The sequence below is a fragment of the Microcebus murinus genome, chromosome 23, assembly GCF_040939455.1.
Source record: "Microcebus murinus isolate Inina chromosome 23, M.murinus_Inina_mat1.0, whole genome shotgun sequence".
Classification (NCBI taxonomy): Eukaryota; Metazoa; Chordata; class Mammalia; order Primates; family Cheirogaleidae; genus Microcebus; species Microcebus murinus.
This window is the reverse complement of record NC_134126.1, coordinates 4,062,466-4,084,657: the sequence shown is the minus strand read 5'-3', so window position 1 is coordinate 4,084,657 and position 22,192 is coordinate 4,062,466. Positions and strand designations below refer to the sequence as shown.

The window sequence follows — 22,192 nt, the reverse complement described above, 5'->3', positions numbered from 1 at the left end:
TAAAACATCATTGACATCTACAACATTATTTAAATAAAGTACTTTATATTTTATTATATTTATATAGCATGGTTTTAAACATGTATTTATTTCTCAGAATACCATTACTTCAAAAAATCCATTAGTGGGTTTATTGGAACTTTTAAAATAAGTTATGTATGTGGAAATATATTTTTTAAATGACTACATTGAACTGGCAAATGCAGGCCTTCCTGTTCTCATTTTCCAATGCTAGCCTTTGCTTTAGGCAATTTAGAAGTGTCTAAGCCTGTCAAAATTTAAAAGAATAACAAGATGAATGAATTGGATTTTCAGTTCATCCAAGACAGCAACTGATTTTGGAAACATTTCATAGATTTAGGTATGTAAGAATAGCTTTTGACAGGTGTTTTTCTTCTTCATAAGCAATCATCCTGAAATTAAAACTTGTCCCTAAAGAACTGTGATGCTTACAATATTTCCATTTTTTAAACTTTAGAATAAATTTGAACAAAATAATATTATTTGTAAATTATTATAAAATAATTACCACACAGATTCCATTACTTTGTTCTTAATTTCTAATTAGAAAAATATTTTTAACTGAGTATTGTTCCATATTTTCTGATTGAACTCACAAAATGTATATATTAGGCAATTGATTTATTAAATCAGATTTGCCTATGCCTTTACTATTATAATTTGGCAAAGTAGTTTACTTAAAATATCTTTATTAAGAAAATGCAAAGTAATATCAAAATACAACAGAATTTCTCTCCCAAATTACTGTTATGTAGAAGAAAAAATAGATTTTCTAAAGAATGAATGCTTCAGTTTACTTTAAAGTCTGTCCTTTGGGAGCTTTTAGAAATCAGTGCAACAGGGAGAATAAAAAGTAAACTGTGAAATGGAACAATTTTATGTAGCTGGATAAACCAATCACTTTTCAAGTGATTGGGTGAAGGGTTATTTTAATATGTTTAAATCAACACTATTATAGAATTAAGAACAGGCTAAAGGTGGTTTTATTTTATTTTAAATGGGCAAATAATGATTTTTAAATAGTCCTTTTTGCTTTTGAGCAAGTACTGATTTGCAAATGTATTGAATACATGCAATTCTTAGTTGTATATATTCTTCTATGTTGGGCAATGTTGCAGATTTTTTGGTTAATGTCATCAGTGTTTCCAGCACCTATCACTGTGACAAGCCACCCTAAAATTGAATGAACTAAATAAATCATTTTATTATTCTTAGGGATTCTGTGAGTTAGAGATTCAGAAGGGGTGCAGTGAGGACAGCTCTTCTCACATTTACAACACCGGAGGCCTCAGCTGGAAGACTTGGCTGACCCTTTCTGAGCATGGCATGAATAGCTGAATTGAAATACTGGGAGCTGGAGGGTTCACTTCCAAGGTGGCTCCTACTGGGGTGGCTTAGGATGGGGGCCGTTGCCTGGAGTATTCCAGCAAACAGAGAGGAAGTCGAACATCATATATGACAAAGCTCCGCGTCCAGCTTCCACAGTGCTTGCTGGAACTCCTTCTCTAGGAATGGTTCCTCTTGGAGCTCTGAGTGATCAACACTCCATTCTGTGCTGTCTGTCTGCCTAACTTAATTATTGGTGTAGCTCCAACATTGCGGTATTTTAACATTGTTATGCATTCTTATCCCCAAATAGTTATTATTCTCTCTTTTTTTCTTCTTAAAAAGTGTTTTTGCCAGACATGAAAATTTTCCATGGAATTTCTTTTTGAAGAAAATATCTGTTCATTAAATACTTATCTTAAAATCTTCTTTTTAGTTTATTTCATTGTATAAATTTTATCATTTCACTTTAATTTCAAAATTTCCTTTTTGACAGATAAGAGTTGAATATTTTAAAATAAGAAGAACATATTTATTGTATGTCCTTTTGGATGCTAAATATCAGGGATTAGGAGATACTGCACCTGTTACCTTTTTGCAAAACTTTGTGATGGCAAAACAGAAGCAAAGTAGATATTACCCAAGATTCTTCTATAGGAAGTGTTCAGATATGGAATTTCATAGAGATAAGTCAGTTTCATTTAATATGTTAAGTTAATAGATAATTTATAAAAATAATGCTTATAGACTCATTTTAAAAGGACAAATGACATGAAATAGATAATTTAACAAGAAACTCCAATGCAAGTGATTATAAATATGATTTTACATGTAATATAATTAAATGATATGTGAAAAAGATTCATTTCTCCCTGATCCAGATCTAACTATTTAGTTCTCTTAATTGATCTGATTTACTCTAAAGCATTTTACTAATTGTAGAGAAATCAATTTCATCTGCTAAAGATATATTTTCCTGACACCAATGGTTTTCCTTCCATTTCCTCGTATCTTCTTATAAAGTCCTCTTTATTTTCCTAACCTAAAAACTACTCTTCCTTCAAATGCTAGCTCCTCTCATCTACTCTGACCTTGTCTTGCTTAAAATATATCAAAGGTTTCTCTGTCTTCTGAATTAATAAAGTATACATTGCATGTACTGCTTTTGACATATATAATCTGATAATTGTTATTTCTCTGTTTTTTGCAAACATACTGCCCCTTTTGTGGGGAGAAAAGTGATTTGAATTCCATATTCTAAGAAGGTGTAATGCATATATTGAACACTTTATAATAGTGAATTATTTCTGTCAAGACCTACAAATCATAAACTATTTCTAAAACTCATATTTAAAAATTATATATAGAAAGAGTTCATCTAAAATTCTTAATTACCATTTTTTTGAAATTTACAATAATTATAGATACATAAAATTGAAATGATGCATAAAACTGATTTGATGACCATCAAAATGATGACTTGAGTGGATATACATTTGGTTTCCATTTTTTTAACCCATATAATGACAGCAAACACACATAAAAGTAAATTTCTCTATTATTTATAAGAGAAAAAAATAATTCTTTATACAAGGAAAGATTTTAATAAATTCCTAGAAGAAAGAGACCAGGAGGGTGATAATGAATGGCACCGATCCATTCAGAGCCTGAAACACGCTCATGAAGGGGCGACAGTGAGGGAATCCCTAATCTAACCAGTATGTCTTCTGAGTCTTCACATTTGAAATTTGGAAGTAAAGTGAGGGGCAGAAGAGGGGAGTGGGTCTCAAAATACATCAGTAGACTAAAGATGCGTCCCTGGAAAACTACGCCAGTATGGCCCTTTGTCCATTACATTTCAATATTTGTTTTTAGCCATGCTCTTATATTTTTTGCTTTTTTGCCATTAAACTGAGTATCTTTCATTTCTTATTTTTCTGCTACGGCACTGTGCTATACCTGCTTAGCATGTGTGCATTCTCCTCTCTCTTAAACACACATGCACATAAACACACACAGTCTTTGTTGACTTGCTTAGGTCTCCACTTTAAGTCCAACACACTAAACCCAATGCTGGTGAAACTGACTGCTCATGGCTCGTAGCCCTCAGATGCAGGGGCTGCCTCAGCAGGTGTATGTCCCCTCGGAGTGGGCAGCGCGTGGCTAATAATGAGCTGGGACACGAAGGCACAGCCCTCTCTTGCAGTTCAATTCAACTCTGAAGTGCCAGTCCAGTTTCAGTGTTCCTCATAAGATTGGAAAAGGCCTCATTTGTAAACTTAGTTTATAAATGTCCAAATCTCACCTCCTAGAAAGCATATTACCCAATAGCACTCCACAATAAACCCTTAAAAAACAAATCATCATCATTCTAAGATTTTTCTTCATCTAAGGTGGCTCTCAGAAATGTTGCCTCAGGGCCAGTGGGGTCTCAAAGTTTTCTGAGGACCCCAGTGGGGTCTTCAGAAAACTTGCAAGGTCAAAATTACTTTTTTAATAGTGCTAAGCGTTTATATGCCTCTTTCACTCTTAGCTTTCCCATGTGTACAGTGGAGTTTTCCAGAAGGTGTCTGACATATGGTGACATTATTGTTCTGATGATAAATGGAATGTTTCCTTTTATATACTTCTGTTTTCTAAAATATTATCAAAGTTAGTAGGTTTAGGGTATAACCTGTGCTTTTGCGGAGATTAACTCTGTTTTCAATATTTCAATTTTAATCTATCTATCAGTTATCTATCTGGCATATCTACTGTAATCCCTGTAACATCGTCATTATCCAATATCTTATCATTTTGAAACTCCAAAATTTTCCTGTTGCCTTATTTCACAAAAATATTTTAATAGATTTTTCGCAAACAATTTCAAAAATCTTATGTAAAACTCATTACTTTTATATTTATTAATAACTCATTCAAATAAAAAATGTATTTATAAAATATTTTACTTATATTTAAGGATGTATCATTGGCTTAATAAAAGATTAGAAAAGTCATTGTCTCAATATACAGCTGTACCACCCACATGTAAAAATGCTGAGGAAAAAGATGAAACTGACACATCAAAGAATTCTCTGATGAATAGAAGAAAGAAGCTGTAAAAATTGAAAATGAGGAAAAAAATTATGAAAAATGTAGCTTCCCTTGTCTTTGTAAATATTAATAATTTACCGGATTGTGTCTTATGCAACAAGATATATTTGCATAGTATATGATGCTAGTTAAGTTTATTATTCAGTATTTAAAAAATAAAATACAAATACAAATGTTATGTGAGCTCTTACATTTGGTAAGAGCTTACACAGCTCTTATGTGTAAGATTTGGTAAGCTCTTACACAGCCAGCAATTGTTTGTTACGTCTTTTCAACCAGAAATGAAGAAGCCAGAGAAGCATTTCGCAGGGCCAGTTGTCATTGGCTAGAGAAGCAACACAAGCGCTGAGAGACTAATAACGTGTTGTGCAGTTGACAATACTGAAAGTATGCGGAATGAACAATCAATAAAGCAAATCATGGCACTGCCTTTGTTCAGTAATACAGTAACTTGTCAAATTAAAGATTTAGCTACAAACAGTAAGTTAATATCGGACCTGTGGATGAATTTAAAATTGTGTCTGGACTTGCTATTTTGCTTGCTTCCATTCAGTGTCTGTCCCAAATGTGTGTGTGTGTGTGTGTGTGTGTGTGTGTGTGTGTGTGTTTGTGTGTGTGTGAATGCTCAGCAACGATAATAAAAAGGAGTACTGACATAATGAAATGTTGAGTACTTCTTAAATCTCCTGATTTATTTTCAAACAACTCTGTTAACATTTGCTCTGGTGGTGCTAAAGCTTTTGGTGCCGCAGCACAAAGCGAGGGCAGTGACCCCACTGTTAGTAGCTGCTGTATTCTTTGCTGCCACACATTGACTGATTTTTTAAAAATTCCAATTTTACTTAAGAATGTCCTTAAAGAGAATGAATATTATTGAATTTTATTGAGCACTTGTGAGTATATGACTATTTTTTATAAATTAGGATATACTTTAAAATAACTAAAAGAGTGGAATTGGAATGTCCTTAACACAAAAAAAGAACTACATGAGTTTATTTTTTAACGTGTACTGAGATTTAATTGATATACCATAAACTGGATATATTTAGGGCATGAAATTCAATAAGTTTTGACATATGTATACACCCATGAAGCCATCATTACAATCAAGATAATGAAGAAATCTATCAGACTCAAAAGGCTACCTATGCTTCTGTGTAACCAGGCTCTCCTGCCTCTCCATGCTACCTGTCCCACTCCCTAATTTCTGTAGTAAAGGAATGATTTACTTTACTATAGTGTAGCTTGTGTTTTCCACAATTTTATGTAAAGACAATCATAGGGTATATGCTTTGACCTTTTTTGCACTGCATAATTTTCATAATCATCCATGTTGTGTGCATCAACATTTCATTTCATTTTATTACTGAATACCATTCCTTTGTATGTTTATACTATACTTTGTTTATCCATACACCTGTAATGGCCATTTGATTATTTAAAAAAATTTCACAGTTACATATAGAGTTATGAAAATTTGTATACAAGATTTGGTGGGACATATGCTTTCATTTTTCCTGGGTAAATACTTGGAAGGTGAATGCTAGGTCACACAGTAGGTGTGAGCTTAACGTTTTAGAACACTGCCAAACTGTTATTTGCAAATGATTGTATAATTCTTACATTCACATTAGCAATGTATAAGACTTCTGCATTGTCTTATAAGTCCTCTGCATTGTCACGAACACTTGTTATAAGTCCTTTCAAATTTAGACATTCAAGTAGGTGTTTAGGGATATCACATATTATACTTTTAATTTGCATATTGCTAATGAATATTGATGTTGAGTATCTTTCCATGTACTCATTTGCCATCTGTGTATCTTCTCTGATGAAGTATCTGCTCAAATTACTATTTTTTATTTGATGGTTTTGTTTCTTAAAGCAAATTTTGAGAGCTTTTAATATATTCTAAATACGTCTTTCATCAGATGAGTGATTTGAAAATATTTTCTCTCAGTCTGTCTTGCCTTTCATCTTATTAATAATGTATTTTATTTAAAAATTATTTTAAATTATGGGTACATAATAGTTGTATACATTTATAGGATACAAGTGATGTTTTGATGACAGGTATACAATATGAGTTAATAAAACTGGTGTTATTGGGGTATCCATAGAATTTTTTAATTTTGATGCAGGCAATTATATATTTTTCTTCTTTAAGAAACTTCCTCTTTGCAGGCCATCAATTAGTGCCATCTGCAGATTTAAACTGGGCCATTCTCAATCTGGTGGGGGCTGACAATCACCACTGCCTGCAAGTGCAGGTGGAGCTGTGCTTAAGCTGTCACCCACCAACAAGCATTGTCACCCAAAGATCTGAGTGGGGTAGCCCTCAAGCTGGCTGTAGAAAGCACCCATGGATGTGGACAAGGCTGCACTGAAGTCAGCACCAAAGAACAAACACTGTTACTTGGAGATCTGAGTGGGACAGCTCTTAAGCTGGCTGGAGCAGACAATCATTGGGGCCCTAGGACATGTGTAGGGAAGCACTCAAGGGCCCACAAGCTGAAAGACGTCACCACCCATGTATCTGAGTGGGTCAGCACCAAAGCCAGCAAGGGCTGACAATCACAGCTGCTGATAGAACTAGGTGTAGCATTCATTCACTCTGCAACACAGGGGCTGAAAGTGACAACCAGAGGGGAAAAGTGAGACAGGAGATGAAGGAGAGCAGCAGTATTAAATGCTCACAGTGCATTCACACATCTTATGCTAGGTCATTTTTTTCAGAGTGGGGGACATACGTGTGCCATGCAAGGACCTCCCCTACTTAGGAGAGTTCCCGGCTCATGAGAACAGGTGAACTGTAAACTTATCTGTCTTGAGCTGTGAGAAGAGGTGTCAGATGAGAAGGAAACAAAATAAGAACTCTTGGCAACATGAAAAACAAGCTGTTTCAAAAACCCTGAAGGATCTCCAGCAATAGACTCCAACCTAAAGAAAATTGTCGAAATGTCAGAGATGGAATTCTGTATATGGATGGCAAATAAGATGAATGGGATTGAAGAGAAAGTTGAAAATCAACACAAAGAAGCCCCCAAAATTTTAAGACATGAATAAAAAATGAAAAACTTGCTAAATAGAGAACATAGAAAATATATAGCAGAACTTAGAAAAATGAAAGAGTCATTCAGGAAATTTCAAAATACAGCAGAAATATTCAACAACAGGTTAGACTATTTAGAAGGGAAAAAATCATATCTTGAAGACAAGGCTTTTGAAATAACCCAGTCAGTAAAAGATACAGAAAAAAAAAAAAAAAAGAAGAAGAATTAGCAATCACTCAGAGAGATATGGGACCATACATTGTGGGACAATAAAAGAATCTTAGGTATCCCTGAGGGAGAAGATGAAAAAGCAAAAAGCATGGTAAACCTATTTGAAGAAATGATTGAGGAAAACTTTCTTACTATCCCCAGAGATTCAGATATCCAGATACAAGATGGTAATCAAACACTGGAAAGATTTATAGCAAATAGAACATCTCCAAGACACAGAGTCGTCAACTTAGCCAAAGTCAAAATAAAGAAGAAAATTCTACAAGTTGCAAGATGAAAGCAACAACTAACCTACAAAGGAAAACCCAGCAGGGCAACAGCAGGACCTTATATGGCAGAAGGGACTGGGGCCCAATGTTTAGTCCTCTTAAACAGAATAACTGCCAGCCAAGAGTTTTATATCCCACAGATTAAGTTTTATCAATTATGAAAAAATAAAGACTTTTCCAGACAAGCAAACACTAAGGGAATTTGTCACAACTAGACCTTTCCTTCAGGAAATGCTTAAAATTGCACTATACAGGGAACAGCATAATAGATACCCACCAGTGTAAAAACAACCGAAAGTTAAAGCACACAGCTCTTATACAACAATAACACAAGAGGGAGAACAAAACAACAAGGTATTACCCAACATGATGAACAGAACTGTACCCCATATATCAATACTAACATTGAATGTGAATGGTCTTAATACTGAACTTAAAAGACACAGACTGGCTGAATGGATGAAAAAGCATAAACCAAGTATACACTATCTCCAACAAACCGATCTCTCTCTCAAGAACACGCAAAGACTCAAGGTAATAGTATGGAAAAAATATTTCACACCAATGGAAATTAAAAAAGAGCAGGTGTAGCCATTTTCATAGCAAATAAAATAGACTTTAAATCAAAAATTGTAAAAAAAAAGATAAAGATGTTCATTATTTAATGGTAAAGGGAGCAATTCAATAAGAAGGCATAACAATCCTAATTATATATGCATCTAATGCCAGAACTCCTACGTTCATGAAACAAATACTACTAGACATAAGCATAGAAATAAACAGTAGCATAATAATTGCAAGAGGCTTCAACACCCCAGTGACAGAACTAGACAGATAACTGAAGCTGAAAATCAATAAAGAGACACTGGACGTAAACAGGACTCTAGAACAAATAGACCTAACAGACATTTATAGAACATGGTACCCCCAAACTATTGAAAAGACTTTCTTCTCATGAACACATAGGACATGTTCCAAGACTGATCATAACTTAGGTCACAAAATAAGTCTTAGAAAATTAAAGAAAAATAGAAATCATGCCATACATCTTGTCAGACCAGAGTGGAATACATTTAGAAATCAATTTCAATAGAATCAAATCTCCACAAAGTCATGGAAACTAAACAACCTACTGATGAATGATCCTTTGGTCAATGATGCAATTAAGATGCAAATAAAATGATTCCTCAAACCAAATGACAGAGGGGACACCAGGTTTCAAAATCTATAGGAAACAACAAAAGCAAACTTAAGAGGAATTTCATAGATTTAAATGCCTATATCAAAAAGATAGGATAAAAATTATCAATGTTATATCTCAAGTAATTATAAAAAGAAGATCACAGAAAACCAAAATCAGCAGAAAAAAAGAAATAACAAATTTCAGAGCACAACTAAGCAAAAGGAAGGGAAAAAAAAAACAATATAAAGGATCAATGTAACAAAAAGGTGTTTCTTTGAGAAGATGAATGAAATCAATAGACCACTAGCCAAATTAACCAGAAATAGGAGAGAAAGGACTCAAATAAGCTCAATCAGAAATGAAAAAAGATACATTACAACTGATAACATAGAAATACTAAATATCATCTGTGAATACTTCAAAAAACTTTATACATACAAACTAGAAAACCTAGAGGAAATGGATACATTTCTGGAAACACATAACCTCCCAGGCCTGTATCAGGAAGAAATAGAAATCCTGAACAGATCAATAATGAGCAGCAAGATTGAACCAGTAATGGAAAACAAACAAAATAATCCTGGGACCAGATGAATTCCCAGCCAAAATCTACCAGACCTACAAAGAACTGGTATATATTCTACAGAAACTAATAAATAGCATTGAGAAGGAAGGAATCCTTCCTAAATAATTCTATGAAGCCAATATCATCTTGATAGCAGGCCAGAAAAGGACACAACAAAAAGATAAAACTACATACCAATATTTTATAAATAGAGATGCAAAAATCCTCAGCAAAATAGTAGGAAACCAATTCAACAGCACATCAAAAAGATACTTTGCCATGGCCAAGTGGATTTCATCCATGCAAGAATGGTTCAACATACACCAAGTAATAAATGTGATTCATCATATAAACAGAAATAAAAACAAAGATGATATGATCATCTCAATAGATACAGAAAGTATTCAATAAAATCCAGCACCCTTTTATGATAAAAACCCTGAACAAAAAAACCCCTTCTATAAGTATAGAAGGAACAACCCTCAAATTATAAAATCCATATACAACAAACCCACAGTCAACATCATAATAGACAGGGAAATGTTGAATGCATTTTCTCTAATAACTGGAACAAGAGTGCCCATTGTCACCACATCTAATCAACATAGTAATGGAAGTCCTAGCCAGAGCAGTCAGGCAAGAGAAAGAAATAAAGAATATCCAAACCAGGAAAGAGGAGGTCAAATTATCCCTGTTTGCTGAAGATAAGATCTTGTACCCTGAAGATTCCACCAAAAGACTTCTAGATTGAAACTCAGCAAAGTTTCAAGTTACAAAATAATGTACCCAAATAAGTAGCATTTCTATATACTAATTATCATCAAGCTGAGAGTCAAATCAAGGACTTAGTACCATTTACAACAGCTAGAAAGAGAATAAAATGCCCAGGAATATATTTAACTAAAGAGGTGAAAAGTCTGTACATGGAAAACTACAAAATAATGATGAAAGAAATCATATATGTCACAAACAAATGGAAAAACATCCCTATGCTCATGGATTGGTAGAATTAACATTGTTCAAATGTCCATATGGACCAAAGTGTTTAACAGATTCCACCCAATCCTCATCAAAATACCAATGTCATATTTTCCAGATCTGGAATAAATAAACCTAAACTTTGTTTACAACCTAAAATGAGCCTGAGTAGCCAAAGCAATCTTAAACAAAAAGAACAAATCTGGAGGCATCACATTATCTGATTTCCAGTTATGCTGCAAGTCTATATTAACCAAAACAACATGGTAGTGTCATAAAATTAGAGACATAAATTAATGGAACAGAACCCAGAAATAAAACCATTTACCTACAGCCATCTGATCTTTGACAAAGCAGACAACAACATGCACTGGAGAAATGAAGCCGCATTGAAGAATGGTCCTGGAAAAGCTGGATAGTCACATGCAGATGAATGAAACAGGACACCTATCTCTTGCCATATACAAAAATTAATTCAAGATTGATGAAAGACTTAAATGTAACACATGAAACATAAAAATTCTAAAACTAAAAATTAAAAAAAAAACCTCTTTAGGCAATATAAATTCCTAGGCAAAGTTAAATACAACAATAATAAAATAAATAGAATGGACTTAAATTAAAAATACTTATTCACAGGAAATAATCAACAGAGAAAATACAGAAAGAGAGAAAATATTTGCCAACTATGTATTTGTTCAAGGTCTAATATCCAGAATCTACAAAGAACTCAAAAAAATCAGCAAGGAAAAAAAACAAGCCATTAGAAAGGGGCAAAAGACATTAACATAATTTTTTTTCCAAAAAGATAGACTAATGGCCAGCAAACATATGAAAAAATGCTCAACATCACTAGTCATCAAGGAAATCCAAATTAAAATCACATGAGGTATCACCTTACCTCTGTCAGAATGGCCATTACTAAGAGTCAAAAAATGGTAGATGCTGGCATGGATGCAGAGAGAAAGGAGCACTTATACACTGTTGGTGGGAATGCAAATTGGTACAACCTCTATGGAAAACATGTATGGAGATTCCGCAAAGAAATAAATGTAGACTTACCATTCAATCCAGCAATCCCACTACTGAGTATCTTATCTACCAAATGTAAAGAAGTCATTTTATCAAAAAGACAATTGCACACAAGTGATTACTGCAGCACAATTTACAATTGCAAAGATGTGGAATCAACCTAAGTGACCATCAATTCATGAATTGATAAAGAAAATGTGATGTAAATATACCATGGAGTACCATTCAGCCATAAAAAGTATAACAATAGCTTTCAGCAACTTGAATAGAACTAAAGACCATTATCCTAAATGAAGTATCTCAGGAATGGAAAAACAAACAATCCATGCACTCACTAATAAATGGGAAGTAAAAGACAGGTGCACATGTACACAAAGAGATGTAAAGTACATTGAAAACCAAGAAGGGGTGAGTTGGAGGAGGGCGAGGATTATAAACTTACTTATCAGGCACAATGAACACTGTTTTTAGGCACACCAAAAGCTGTGACTTAAGCATTACACAAGGATGCATGTAACAAAAACATTTGTACCCCTTTAATATTTTTAAATTAAAAAAATAACTAGATAAATAATATAGACAAAAGCAAAACTACCACTTGATATATTTTGGTATGGTATCAAATAAGAATAGCTAAAATGATCAAACATTGCTATAAAATACTATAAGATTATAATCTCTTCATATGCTTCAAACAAAACGTGTTTGATGCAGAAGCAGATGCAAGAATTCAGGAGTCTTCTATTAAGCTTGACATCAAAGTGATTTGCAAAAAAATAATTCAAGGCCAATGATCTATTATTTTTTGGCTTCAGAAAATGCAATTGTCTTTTATAAAATATATTTTATATTAGTACGTGGTAGACTTATTATTGTTTTAAGAAAATTTATACATACATATTTTTAAAGGTTTATTCAGTTCAATTTTCCAATACAGTAAGTATTAATAGATATGCTCCACACAAACAAATTTAATTTTGGTGTCAATAGTTTACAGATGTAAAGGATTCTAAGACTTTATATCATATTAGTGTTTAATATGAGACAAATAACAACAAACATATGGAATGATGTTATCTTTGTTTCCCTTCTCATGGGGAAATTGTTTCTCAGATAAGTCAATAGTTTGTTCAATGTTATGCATCCAGAATATGGTAGAACTTGAAATTTGACCAGGACTTCGATTTATGAAATGGTTTTGGAGAATAATGGGAACTAAAATGTATAAAGGAAAAATAGATTTAAAATAAAAGAAATGGTGTATTGGAATCTGATCATGAGGAAGATGAAGGAGAATAATAAGATCATGTATTAGACCCTATTTTTTTATGTAAAGTTATTTCAGTAAATTTCTGTACTTTATTTCTATACCTATTCTGCTGTACTTTCTGGAAGATTTTATTTTTAGTGTTGTTATGATTTCAAAATTATTGTTTATTTTATTTTGTTATTTTTAGATTTTACCTTCACAGTTTCTTTGAGAGAACTTAAGGCACAGTATCATTTGTTTGAAGTTACTGATTGCTGAAGGAAATTGTAAAGGGCCTTTTTCTTTTTGATTACTTTGTTATTTATTTTCTTCTATCAATTCATCTTTTCTTTAAGTATTCTCTTTCCATCTGGCAAACTAAGTGCTCTTAGTTTCTGAGAGCTCAGTAGAGCAGGTGTCTGGAAAATTGACAATTCCTTCTTCAAACTTCATCTTTCAACATTATTTTCTTAATCGGTTTAAATCTTATTTCATTGCTTTGATATTCTTTTTAGCTTGCGGATTCATAACTCATCATTCATAATTTATTAAAAGAAAAAATGATAAAATGATTTCTGCTTCTTGCAAATGTATATATTTTGATACATATTTTAGGTAATGTGCCTTTTCTGAAATAAATATGATTTGGGGGCGGCATTATAATTATCATAAATCTTGCAATTTTCTCATGGATTCTATCATTCATTATGCTTGCTTTTTGTAAAATTTTCTTTAAAGTCTATTGCATTAAAAATATATATTGAGCTCTTACTGAATACCAGACACCAATCAAGCATTAGGGAAATCATAGTGCAAGTGGCGATGTCTCTACTTTGAAAGGGCTACATTCAAATAATGATAGGCAAAATAATTTATAATAAAAAATTAATTGGACAAATAGGGTCATTGAAGATAATAATAATTATGAAATATCTAAAATATATCTAAATGACAATAAGTTGTTCTTTTATAGCTACAAAGCCTCACTGAGAAATTTTAACATGAAAGTACTAAAAAGTAAACAATGTGAGAATCCACGGAAGGGGAAGAAAACTCCCCAGTCAGTGGGGACCACAGGGCAAAGATGCACACACAGAGCTGTGCGGAGCACGGTGGGCCAGGACATGAGATGGCAGGTACAGAACTGCAGGCAGCAAAAACAGGGGTTATTGTTTAAACTATTGTCGGACATGTCTATAGCAAACACATTCAGAATTGTCCCATAGAAATAAATTAAAATAAAAAAGAAGTAGTACAATTTCAAGGATGCTCCTGTGAGCCTCTGCTTATTTTTATGGTATTTTGACATGACTTACAATTTATTATAATTGTTTTTACTTCTTAGAGATACTTTTTTCTATTAATTTTCAGTAACATTTAACCATCAGCATATCTTTTGAGTTTATTAATTTTTTAATATTATGATAACACATTTTAATATTCATTCCTCAATGCAGTTAATTTATTCTCTTAAGAAAGGTGAGACTATTTAGAGTTTAAAATTGATGAGTCTATGACACATTTCCTGCAATTTTAAGCTTAAGCTTCAAGTTATATTTGATTCTTCAGTAAGCGGGTGTGCCCCTTTTAAATGTACTTATCACTTGAAAACATTCCACATTTTCTTTTTATTTTTAATATAGTTTCCAGGGTAACCATAGCTGTTTCTTGATATTTTTCCTTAAAAAAGGAGCCATGTCATTTTAGACAGATATGGTAGGGAACATAGTTTCCCAATCTCTCCATATATTTTCTTTTTATTATTATGATTATTTAACATAAAAATAATTTTAAAATTTTCAATATATAATACAAACTTTTCTTGCCCTTGGGTTTGCATGTCTTCATTCTCTTTGCTTCATGTTGCCATAATGTAAATATTAAATAACTACCTGATTTTATTACTTAAGCAACAGTCATTCTACTATTAGAGTTTTGTGGTGAGAAAATTTACTGCCTATGTGAATTAGAAACCTTGAATCAAGCTACATAATGAGTAGTTATATAAATTATTGGCAAAGCTTGTAGCAATTGTGATAATTTCTGCTAGAATACTCTGAATATGTAAGAGTCGAGCTATGTAATACGCTGTCTGCAAGTCTAAACTTTTAAACTTTGAAATGGCTGTCCTGTTTCAAGATGTTCCTTTTATCTGAATAATTTACCCATTTCAGCTAATTTTAGCTAAATTGTGAATCCCTCTTTTTTTAAGAAAACATATTATAAAGGAGAAATGCTACTTGATTGTCTAATATGTTTTATTTTTATGAATGGAACTTGATTTTATTTAGAGTGGCAAAGTCCCAGCTTTTCTAGGAAATAAAAGTTGCTAATGAGCTATAAAAGGATGTTAGTTTTCAGGGATTCTAGAAAACCTTTATAAAAAGTTTTAACTCAACTGTGACTGTGAGGTACACCTGTCTGCTCTTCTCCTTTTCTTCTTACGTAGGTTCTATAGGTGATGGTCTCATGCCTCAGCAGCCATAATGGGCCATGCTGTACTTTGAACCTAAGAACCTTGAGCTAAAGATGGCCAGAAATAAAGATAAGAAACTGAGCTCCTTAAGTAATTAGGAATCTTCATAGCAGGCCTATACTACTTACCTCTCTGGACTTCATGATATGTAGAATAAAATAAACTTTTAGGCATTGATTACATCAGTAGGTTTTCTGTTATATTCTTCCGTATATAATTCATGTACCATGTATAATGAAGCTAGTCATTTAGCATGCATGTTTTTGTATTCACCATCTGCAATTAGTATTAATAATTCTCCGAGCTTTATTTTATGTTTGTAAAGCTACTTTACTAGCTACTTTAAACCTTTTCCTTAGACCCTCACAACAATTCTATGAAGTATGTTATTATCTCCACTGGGCAGATAAGAGCACCAAGCATTAGAGTGGTTAAGAGTGCTCGCACAGCCACAGGCCGCTGAGCTGCAGAGCTGGCATTCGAATCCGCCCAGCTTACCTCAGGGGTCGCACTCCTACCTCATGGCTTCGCATGCTACAGTGGTTTGAACACGTCCTCTAAATGTCGTGTGTTAGAAACTTAATCCTAGAGTCGTATGTTGGCTGGAGGTGGGGCCGTTGGGAGGTAATTAGAATTAGTTAACGTCATCAGGGCAGGGCTTTCATCATGGCACTGGTGGCTTTAAAGGAAGAGGAATAGAGACCTGAAGTGGCAGTATGTTCCTGTTCTCATACCAGGTAGCGCCTCGCCAAGTGATGACAGAGGTCGACGGCCCTCATCAGATGCCAGTCTCGGCATTTTTGACCTCTCACCTCCAGAACTGTAAGAAATGAATTCCTTCTTATAAATTACTCTATCTGTGATATTGTATTGTAGCAACAAAAATGATCTTAGACATATGCCTTCTAGATAGCTTTAGATCTGTGGTTGAAAATGAGACCCCAAATGGAGTTTGTGAAAAAACATTTTCTTGCTAAAGAGAACTAGCTAAAAGCTGAATTAATAAGATCACAATCGTATGTAACTTTACTTAACAGCATATTATTTAATTAACTGGTTTAACAAATATTTATGGTTGTTTGTTTAAACCACTGTGATTCAAGAAAAGTCATTGATGAGAGACAATCGATTGGAAGAGGTAAGTATGGAGATTAACTTTTAAAAATGTGCTTCTCCCTTGATGCTACTTTCTTTGCCAGAAGAATCTGCCAGCATAGGGTCCATACTCCAGAGATGCTCACAGCTAAACCGTTAGACCCAAACCTTTAGTTTGAATACCTGGCTTATAATTTAGTATAAAATTTATTGATTTTTATCTGAATATAAAAGTAGTAGTAACAATTATAGCTAACCCAGTAGTGCCTTTTCTAATTTTCCAGACTGCTTTTCTTGTGATAATGTATAAAGAAGCACAACTGAATCAGACCGATCCTTTGATAGCAATTTTTGAACAGGTTTTTTTCTTTTTATTAAATAAGCTGTGTAACTTAGAATCCTACAGAAAGATTATAAGTCATAACCAACATACCAGTGTTCCACAGCATGTAGTTTGGAAAAAGAGTTCTTATATGTAATCCTACCAGCTGAGTCCTTGAAAAAAATTGGTTGTGAGTTATTAGTTTTATGCAAAAACCTAAAACTCTTGGGAATTAGTGTCTAAGAAGACTAAACTGATGTTCTTTTAAAAATTACCAAGTTCATTAAATAAGTGGTGGGCAGGCGGGAGTGGGGAGGAGGAAAGGGGTGTACGCTTCCCTAAGGCGTGAGGTGCACACCACCAGTGGACTGCGCATATCGGGGGAGGGAGGGGGCCGCGGCAATATTTGTAACCCTAACAATATTTGTACCTCCATAATATGATGAAATAAAAGAAAAAAAATTACCAAGTTCAGAAATTTAAACAGAGCATTTCAAGGAAACACTTGTTGCATGAGCTAGTCATCTTATTTCTCATGCTGCTGGGATTTGTGTTGGTTTGGTGACATTTGGTATTTGTAGATTGGAAAATTGAACTTGTATATGTGTGATTTTAGTGTTCATGTGTGTGTGTCCCCCTTGTGTTCTGTATCCATTACACACTAGTGTTCTTTGTCATATATAGAATAATTTAGACCTCTACATTAGTATTCCATGTATTAGTATTAACAAGGCAACACTCACTAATTCCTCACAACTACATTTTAATGATTAAATGTGCAAAATAGTTTTAAATCATAGAAAATATCATATTACTAATTGGATCTTATTTAAATTTTAAAAAGAGAATATTAATATTCTTCTATACCCTTTGACATATTTTTTACAAAAGTCCTTTTGAAACAATATTTATATATAACATTCCTAATTGTAATTTGAAAATTAAGCCAATAATTAGAAACATATTCTGATAATTCAAAGTCAAGTTTGAAACTGTTAATTTCAGTCCAGTGAATAAATTATTTCTTTAAAAATATGTATATTCTAACCAAACAGGTACTGCTATAATCTGCTTATTATTTATGTGGTGATAAAGCTGAGTGACTGTTTTATTATGTACCATAATATAAAGAGGCATTTGTTTTTAAAACCTCATTCTAAGAAATTAACTTTCACTAGTTAATTAAATTCGTGACCTGACAAACTCTGAAATATCTCATCAAATAGTCTCTAAATTACATTGACCACTTTCTGTTAAGAATAAAGGATTTTTACACTAATCAATAATGTAGTACTTCTTCCACTTTCAGTTAAATCTTTTTATCTTCTCTGATTAATAGGACTATGTTTAATAAGACATAGATAATCAGGGTATTTAGAGTTGACAAAGCCTTTAAGAAGCTAGCAGTAAAAGTGCTTAATACAAAATTTAATTTAATTTTTAAAAAAGAGAAAAATATAAAACAAAAATAATCACTTTATTTCAGCCTAACTTGATTATCCTGGTAATATGAAATTCAACCCTGTTTAAATATATAAAATAAGAATAAATAGAAGACATTGCTATATGCAGTGTTACCCCCATCCAGTGTACCCCCATCCAGTGTGCACTACACTGCACATAGCAATAAATGTGTAGCTATAGCATATAGCTATAAATGCGGTTGGAGAAGAATTATAGCCTTCTTATTCATCTAATCTATTTTTGTGAAGTTCATTCATATCATTGACTTTGTTAGTGTTTCTTGCAAAAACTCTTGACTTATTAATTAAAATGTAAGCTCTGGAACTCAAAGGCTTTTTCCTACTCTTCTCAACAATTAGTCAGTGCGTAGATTAATTCCTATCATAAAGCTGTATCTGTAGATGTGGTTACTCTAATTGAATTAAGAGTTTATATGATCCTCTTTTAACTACATTATTTTTCACATAGGTGTTTTCTGTAAAATGATTAGTGCTTATTTCGATTGAGTTTTTGGATAAATTTTATTTTAATAAACAATGTCTTTCTAATCAATAATGAGACAGTGGATTTGTAAATAATAGATTGCAAGATTTCTTCCACATTCAACTGTCATTATAACACTGGGACTACAGTTACCCAGACATTTCAAAATAGAGTGAAACTCAAGTAAATGATATTACCTTATTTGGCTCAACATAGCCTAGGAGTAAACTTAGGTTTATCCACATATAATTTTTCTGATCAATCCCTGCTACTTAGCTGTATGACTTAAGACCAATATTTTAGTTTAAGTTCAGGGGCCTAAAAAAAAAAAGATTTCTAGATCTGCAAAAAATGATGTTGGTATTTTAATAAGGATTGTATTGAATCTGTCGATCACTTTGGGTTGTATAGACTTTTCAACAATGTTGATTCTGCTGCACCATGAGCATGGTATTGTTTTCCCCCTGTTTATGTCCTCTGCTATTTCCTTCCTCAGTGTTTCCTAGTTCTCCCTATAGAGGTCTTTCACCTCCTTAGTTAAATATATTCCTAGATATTTCATTTTCTTTATTGCTATTGTGAACTTTATTGAGTCTTTGCCTTAGTTGTCAGATTAACTGTTGTTGGCGTATGGGAATGCTACTTATTTCTGTATATTGATTTTGTAACTGGAGACTTAGCTGAATTTATCAATTCCAGTAATCTCATGGCAGAATCTTTGGAGTTTTCTAGATATAAAATCATATCATCAGCAAAGAGTAATAGTTTGACACCTTCTGCTCCCATTTGGATACCCTTGATTTCCTTCCCTTGTCTAATTCTTCTGTCTAGGACTTCTACACTATGTTGAATAATAGAGGGCAACTTTGTCTGGTTTCAGCTCTAAGTGGGAATGCTTTCAATTTTTCCCCATTCAATAAGATGATGACTGTGGGTATGTCATATATGGCCTTTATCATTTTGAGGTAAGCCCCATCTATGCCTATTTTGTTAAGGGTTCTTATTATAAAAGGGTGATGAATTTTGTTGAATGGTTTTCTGCATCTATTGAGAGGATCATATGGTCTTTGTTTTTGCTTCTATTTATGTGCCAAATAACATTTATAGATTTTCATATGTTGAACCATCCATTCATCTCTGGGATGAAGCCCACTTGATCATGATGGATTATTTTTTTTTTGATAAGCACTTGAATTAGGTTTGCTAGGATTTTGTTGAGAATTTTGCATCTATATGCATAAGGGATATTGATCTGTAGTGTTCTTTTTTGTTGTGTCTTTTCCTGGTTTTGGTATTAGAGTGACGTTAGCTTCATAATATGTGATGGGGAGGATTCCGTCCTTCTTTATGTTGAGGAATAATTTCTGCAGGATGGGCACCAGTTCTTTGTAGGTCTGGAAAAATCTGGATGTGAATCCATCTTGTCTGGAATTTTATATTTAGGAATGTTTTTTATTGCTGCTTCAATTTCAGTACTTGATATTGGTCTGTTCAGGAATTCTATTTTTTCCTGATTGAGCCAAAGATGCTGTGTATTTCTAAGAATGTGTCCATTTCCTACACATTTTCAAGTTTATGTGCATAGAGGTTTGTATAGTATTCATGGTAATATTAGTAATGATGCATATAATATGGATAAGTGAAATAAATGACAAAAATATCATAAGAGGCAGGAGAGAAAATTTGTTAAAAGTATCTGCACTATCTAGGGAATTGTACAGTGTTAATTGAAAGTGAACTTACATTAGTTAAAAATGTGTATTGAAAACTCTGTGGCAACAACTAACAATTTTTTTAAACTATAGTTGATATGCTGATAGGGAAGATAAATAGTATTGTATATAATGCTCAGTTAAAACCAGAGAAGGCAGACAAAGAGACAGGAAAAGAAACAACAAAGAAATAGAGCAAATATAAGTCGGTTACAGAAGTGGTAGATATTGACCAAAATTTATTTATAATCATTTAAAATGTGAGTGGACCATATGCTGCAATTAAATACAGAATTGTCAAGATGGTTTTTTTAAAATACCTAACTACATGATGTCTACATGAAACCTTTAAATATAAAGATTCAATTAGATCAAAATAATGGGATGGAAAAAGATACAGTGTGCTATTATGGACTGTTTGTATCCATGGTATTAGTTGGAATTTCTTCTTTTTCATTCTATATTGAGCTTATTAGAGTCTTTTCTGCTTCTAGTTAATCTAGCAAGAGACATGTCAATTTCGTTTATTTTTTAAAAGAACCAAATGTTTTCTTTTATTAATCTTCTGTATAGTTTCTTTGTTATTGATTTCATTTAGTGCTGCTTTATCTTTGTCATTTATTTTCTTCTGCTGTGTTTGGGGCTGGTTCGCTCATCCTTTTCCAGTTCTTTGAGATGATTCATTAGATTGTTTATTTGTGATCTTTCTGTCTTTTGTATGTAGGTATTTGTAGATATAAATTTTCCTCTCATGGCTGCTTTAGCTATGTCACACAGATTTTGACAATTTGTGTCTCCTTTATCATTTTAGTTGAAAGAATCATTTGATTTCATCTTAATTTTCTCCTTAACCCAATAATTGTTGAGCAGAGGTTGTTTAGTTTCCATGTCTTTGTGTAGAGATAAGAGTTTCTGTTGGAGTTGATTTCTAATTTTATTCCACGGTGGTCCGAGAAGATGAATGGTATAATTTCTATTTTTTAAACTTGTTGAGACATGTTTTTTGGCTTAGGATATGGTCAATCTTAGAGAATGTCCTATGAGGTGATGAGAAAAAAATGTATGTTCAGCAGTTTGGGGAAATTTTTATATAAATGCCAGGCCCATTTGTTCTAGAGTTATGTATAACTCCATTGTTTCTTTGTTTATTTTATGCTTGGAGGATCTGTCTATGCTTTGTATGGAACCAGAGAAGGCCCCATATAGTAAAAGCAATCTTAAGCAAAAAGAACAAACTGGAAAACATCAATTTACCAGAATTCAAGGTATACTACAAGGTTATATTGACTAAAGCAGCATTGGAATAGCACAAGAACAGAGACATAGATCAATGGAACAGAACTGAGAACCCAGTTCTAAAGCCATCCTCATAACTATTTAGTCTTTGACAATGCAGACAAAAACATACACTGGGGGAAAAGAATCCTTATTCAATAAATGGTGCTGGGAAAACTGGATAGCCACATGTAGAAGACTGAAACAGGATCCACACCTTTCACCTCTCACAAAAGTCAACTCACAGTGGATAATAGACTTAAACCTAAGGCATGAAACTATAAGAATTCTAGAAGAAAATGTTGGAAAAACTCTAATAGACATTGGCTTAGGTAAATAATTTATATAGGAGACCTCAAAGGCGA

At 33.0% G+C, this 22,192-nt stretch overlaps 1 long non-coding RNA gene across 1 annotated transcript in view; it reads right to left on the bottom strand.

Annotated features, from left to right (window-relative positions):
- LOC105875412 (uncharacterized) overlaps positions 1 to 16,096 on the bottom strand; it is a 104,294-nt gene extending 88,198 nt beyond the window's left edge. Inside the window, exon 1 of the long non-coding RNA XR_012914503.1 lies at positions 15,975 to 16,096. This is a non-coding gene — a long non-coding RNA (uncharacterized LOC105875412). The remainder of the gene's footprint in view (positions 1 to 15,974) is intronic.
- Positions 16,097 to 22,192: the final 6,096 nt, after the last annotated feature.